Here is a 6,000-nt window from a genome sequence, read left to right on the forward strand (position 1 = left end):
AAGTTTATTTTTGAGAGACAGAGAGAGAGAGAGAGAGAGAGAAAGAGACAGCGCAAGTGGGGGAGGAGCAGAGAGAGAGGGAGACAGAGAATCTCAAGCAGGCTCCACCCTGTCAGTACGGAGCCCTATGCAGGGCTTGAACTCAGGAAACTGAGATCGTGACCTGAGTTGAAACCAAGAGTCATACGCTTAACTGACTGAGCCATCCAGGCGCCCCTACGTTACGTGTATTTTAACGCAAAGACAGAAAAGCAGTGATAAAGTGAATGTCAACAAATTTTTTAAATTTTCCTTTCAGAAAGATACTGTTGAGAGAAGGAAAAGACATGCTACAAGGCTGGGGGAAAAAACTGCAAAGCACATATCCAAATACATACATACATACATACGGATGTATGTACATGAAATATATATTTATACTATACACATACTATACAACGTATATACACAGAGCTCTCCAAACTCAACAGTTAGAAAACAACCCAATTAAAAAAAAAATTGAGAACAGACTTGAATAGACACTTCAAAGAGGGTGGTGAGGAGCACCTGGGTGGCTCAGTCGGTTGGGCGTCCAACTCTTGACTTCGGCTCAGGTCATGATCTCATGGTTCGTGGGTTGGAACCCCGAGTTGGGCTCTACACCGACGGCGCAGACCCTACTTAGGGTTCTCTGTCTCTCTCTCTGTCTCTCTCTCTCTCTGCCCCTCCCCTGCTCATTCTATCTCATAAATAAATACATAATTAAGATGGGTGAATGGCAGGAGCACGTGGACAGATGCTTCACATCATTAACTATCAGGGAAATGCAAACAAAACCATAGCGAGGTGCTGTCCACATTCCTGTTAGGGTGGCTAAAATAAAAAGTACTCATAATAGGGAGTTCCGGGTTCTGGCACTGAAAGTCCCACATCCCTGGAAACCCCTCTGCCTGAGGCAGAGCTGAACAGTTGGTCATTCAGGAGGATGAAAACCCGGAACTCTCATACATCCTACATGGTGCGAATGCAAAATGGCACCACCGCTCTGGACAACATCTGGATGGTTGCTTCTCTCTCTAGGCCTCTCCCAGCCTCCGTGGCCTCGAACGATCCCACTGGCCCAGTGCCCCGGGCTCTGGGTCAGAGTTCTGCGGGGGCCCCCTGTTCTGGGGCCCCAGGGGTGGGACAAGGCGGGCCAGAAGCTTCTGCTCTAACGTGCGTGCTCTCCTGGCCAATGTCAGGGTCAAATGGACTCAACTTGGGAGGGCTGCAGAAGCTCACGCCGTCCAAAGGGGCAGGGGCAGTGTTGGGCGGGGGAGGCACCAGAACCGCCCCCTGGGTGGGAGGGGACTGAGCGGTCTGGGGGCTTCACCTTGCCCCTGGTAGTAGGTCCCAGAGGGGAATCCCCAGGCTTCTCAGACCCTAAACCAGGCAAGGATGAGAGGGTGCAGAGCTCACGGCGGGGGGCGGGGAGGGGCGTGGGGACGGCCTCAACGCCCCTCCTTGGGACCCAGGCTGCCGTGGGAGGAGGGTGTGGATGGCTGAGCCGGCCCCTAGGGGCTCCCGTGTCGTCCAGAGGCGCCCATCAGCCTGGATCCCGGAGTCCAGGGGTTCAAGAGAATGGAGAAGGGGAGGGTGTTCCCCGGGCCGAGGACAATGCCTCCCACTGGTGACTGTGGTCGGGAGGCAGCACTCGGGCAGCGGGTGTCACAGGGCCGCAGGGGTGTCCTGGGATGTCTGGGCAATTGAGAGGCTGCAGGGAGAGTACCCCGCACGGGCAGATGGCATGGCCGCCGGGCTCGGGTGTAGGGTGGAACCGGCGTGGGGAGCCCCCAGCTCCACACAGGCCCGGGGCTCCCTGGCTCTGCGCCTCCGCCTTCGATCCCGCTCTCCGCCCACCAGGCTCCGCGCCTTCAAGTGCGACCCCCAGGAAGCCTCACTTTCCAGCCGTGACCTGGCACCCACTGCCACCACCAGGAAAGCCACTGAGAAGGGCCGAGTTTCCTGTCCACGCCCGTCTGTGGACGAGGCCGACGGCTCCCGGAGGGCGGTGGAGGAGTCCAGCCGTGGGACGGAAGAGATGCCACGGACACACGCTCGGGGATGGTGTTAGGTGAAAAACCAGTTTAAAATTTTTTTTTAATGTTTACTTATTTTTGAGAGAGAGACAGAGCGGGAGCCGGGGAGGGGCAGAGAGAGAGGGAGACACAGAACCCGAGGCAGCTCCAGGCTCCGAGCCGTCGGCACAGAACCGGCCGCGGGGCTTGAACCCACGGACTGCAAGAAGTCCGACGCTTAGCCGACTGAGCTACGCCGGCACTGCGAAAAACCAGGTTTTAGAACTACACGCTAATCGTGTGTACGCATGGGGACTATTTTGAACTGACAGGATATGGGGACTGGACACAGCCATGTGGATCTTAAGTCTTATTTTATTTGCTATCCTAACTTTCCAGGTCCAGTAGACTTCAGTGACCAGATTTTACTCCTGTATTCAGAAAAACAGGCTTATCTGTGTCTGCTGGCTGACTTGGAAATCTCAGAACAATGAGGATTGTTTCAAAACAGCACATTCAAGGCCTCAGGATCTCAGGAAGGAGGTTAAGGCAGAAGAAAACTCACTCCCCTCAGGGCAAAAACAAACAAACAAACAAACAAACAAAACACCAAGTCTGGACTGGAGGTCAAGGGCCCACCACACGGCTCAGGTGACTTCCTGGGCCTGCCGGGACCTGCTCCCTGGCCCACGTAGGCGGCAGGGTGGGAGCCCTGGCTGGCCCTGGGGAGGTGACGGCCCCCAACGGCAGCCTGGAGGATCCTCAGGCTCTCCTGGGTCGAGGTCTCCTCCACCCTCACAGACAGCAAATCTTCACCCTCTAAGACTGACTTGAAGTTCCGGAAACTTTCAAACCCAGTTTGGTGAAGACTGGTGCATTCGGGTGCCTCCGCATTAGCCAGCAGCCTCTGCCTCCCGCCCAGCTTCCCGGTCACCAGCAGCCAGCACAGCCTCTCTAGACACACACTGGGTCGTGTCAGGCTCCGGACCAAAAAAGTGCTGCTTTGCCCAGTGCCCACCGGGCAAGCTCAGACTCGGCTGGGTTCGGATCCTGGCAGTGGGGTTCGGGGGCGGGGGGGGGGGGGGGGGGACAATGCTCTCCCGCATAATATTACCCAGGTGCAGAGCTTTAAAAAACGCCCCCTCCTGCTGACCCGGCAACACCACCTCCAGGCATCAGCACTGAGGAAATCGAGAGGCGCGGGGCACCTGGGGGGTCAGTCAGCTAAGCGCCTGACTCTTGATCTCGGCTCAGGTCGTGATCTCACGGTTCGTGGGATGGAGCCCCGCATCGGGCTCTGCACAGACAGCAAGGAGCCTGTTGGGATTCTCCCTCCCTCTATTCTCCCTCCCTCTCCCGCTGCCCCTCTCGCGCACACGCGCACACATGCTCGCACACACACTCTCTCTCTCTCTCTCAAAATAAATAAATATTTAAAAAATGGGCACAATTTAGCTCAAAGGTGGGAAAGTGGAAACACCGCAAATACCCAGTGATACTAAGTTGACTAATACTTCCATATATCCTTGGGACGCGGTGCGGTCATCCAACTGCTGTTGCTAAAACACCATAATGACAGGAAAGTGCTCCCAAGGCAAGTGGGAAAATGGAAAAACTGCTCCTGTTGCAACCCAGCCCCCTCCCCCCTCCCCCCCTTCCCTCTCGCTCTTCCTCCTTCCCTGTTGGATAGAAATAAATGTATTGAACGTTTACAGTGCTCGCTTGCCTGTGAGCCAGATTATGAATCTTTCCTGCAAATTCTTTAATTTTTTCTGTACTTTTCAGAGTTTATCAATGACCATGTATTACTTATAGACTAGGTTTCCCCTGGCGGAGGGCAGCAGCTCGGCTCCCAAAGTGCCCCGCAAGCTCTCCCTGGGCTCCCTGAGCCTAAACACAGGCGAGCTCACAACCAGAAGTGCCAGGCACGCGCCTTTCCCACGGCTGCTCTAACAAGATGCCACAAACCGAATGGCTTAAGACAACGCATGTATTTGATGGTTCCGGAAGAAAAAGTCTGACATGGGTCTCACTGGGCTCCAGTCAAGGCGTTATCAGCGCTGTTTCCTTCTGGAGGCTCCAGGGCGAACCCATTTCCTTGCTTTTTCCAGCTTCTAGAAGCCACCCGCAGCCCTTGGCTCATGCTCCCTCCCCCATCTGCAAAGCCAGCCTCTCTCTGACCCTGCTTCTCCCAGACCCTGTTACGGATCTCCTCTCTAGGCCGGCCCTCCTTGGTCCCAGTTACAAGGACTCTTGTGATGATACTGGGCTCATCTAGACAATGCAGGGGGATCTCCCCCCTCAAGATCTTCAATCCAACCCCACCTACGAAGTCACTTTTGCCACGTGAGGCAGCTCACGCACAGGGATTAGGCAGAGCACATCTTTGGAACGGATCACTCAGCACGCCAAGCACGGACGGCGCACACAGTCTCACACACGCACACACTCAGACACATACACAGACACGCAGACACACACACACTCGGACACAGACACACACAGACACTCAGGCAGATACAGACAGGCAGGCAGGGGCAAACACAGACCCGCAACCACTCAGACCACATACATATGCAGAGACACACAGTAGGCAGAATTTCCCCAAAAGTGAAGAGAAATGTGGGTTTTCAGGTTAGAAGAGGAAATAAAGTCTTGACCTAACACGTTGTAGTTAGTTTTAGAATTCTAAGGATAAAAACAAGTCTTAAAAACTGAGAGGGTTGGGGCGCCTGGGTGGCTCAGTCGGTTAGGCATCCGACTCCGGCTCAGGTCATGATCTCACAGTTCGTGGGTTCGAGCCCCGTGTCGGGCTCTGTGTTGACAGCTCGGAGCCTGGAGCCTACTTCGGTTTCTGTGTCTCCCTCTCTCTGCCCCTCCCCTGCTCACGCTCTGTGTCTGTCTCTCAATAATAAATAAATGTTAAAAAATTAAAAAAAAAAAAAAGCTGAGAGGGTTGAATGGCATCACCCAGAGAGACATGTCGAGTCCTACCCCTGTCCCTGTGAATGGAAGCTTGTTTGGACAGGGAGTCCTTGCAGAGGACGTCAAGTTCAGATGAGGTCATGCTGGAGTAGGGGCCTTTGGACGGGAAGATTTGGACGCAAACACACAGGGAGAGGGCAACACAGTGAGGACAGAGGCAAGGACAGACCCTCCCCGAGAGCCTCTGAGGGAGCCAGCTCTGCCCACACCTGGGGTTCTGGCCTCCTGGCCTCCAGACTGTGAAAGAGCCTGTCTACTGTTCTAGGTCAGGTTTGTGCTGCTTTGTTAGGAGCCCCGGAAGATTAATGAAGATTAATAAAGGAGAGGAGGAAGGGACGGAGCAGGGAGGAGGATTACGGGAGGGAGGACAATGGATATGCACAGAGACCGTGGAGTGCTGTCTACTTGTGTTCCGAGTGGAGTCACAGGCATCTTCAAACACACAGGGACCCAGGAGTCGGAAAGAAGGATCGGACGGCGTCGCCCAGAACAACGATAAAGAGGCACAGGACACAAGTAGCAGAATTGCACAGAGGTCAGCGAAACGTGTTGGGAAGTCGGATAAGTGTTGACTGTACCGCTGGAAAGCAGGCAACCACAATCCCAGTTTAAAATGGCTCAACATGGGGCGACCGAGTGGCTCAGTCGGTTAAGCGTCTGACTTCGGCTCAGGTCATGATCTCACAGTTTGTGAGTTGGAGCCCCGCGAGGGGCTCCATGCTGTCGGTTCAGAGCCTGGAACCTGCTTCAGATTCTGTGTCTCCTTCTCTCTCTGCCCCTTCCCCGCTCACGCTCTGTCTCTCTCTGTCTCTCAAAAAATGAATAAACGTTAAAAAAAAAAAAAGGCTCATCAGTCACATCTCCTCCCCACGCCCTTCTAACATGGCAGTGAAAGAACTGTACAATAGGGAAAACCCTCAAAAACAAAGAGAACTGCAGAGAAGGCAGAGAAGGCAACAGTAGATGAGAGATTTGACTG

Source organism: Panthera tigris, chromosome C1 (genome assembly GCF_018350195.1).
Source record: "Panthera tigris isolate Pti1 chromosome C1, P.tigris_Pti1_mat1.1, whole genome shotgun sequence".
Taxonomy (NCBI): Eukaryota; Metazoa; Chordata; class Mammalia; order Carnivora; family Felidae; genus Panthera; species Panthera tigris.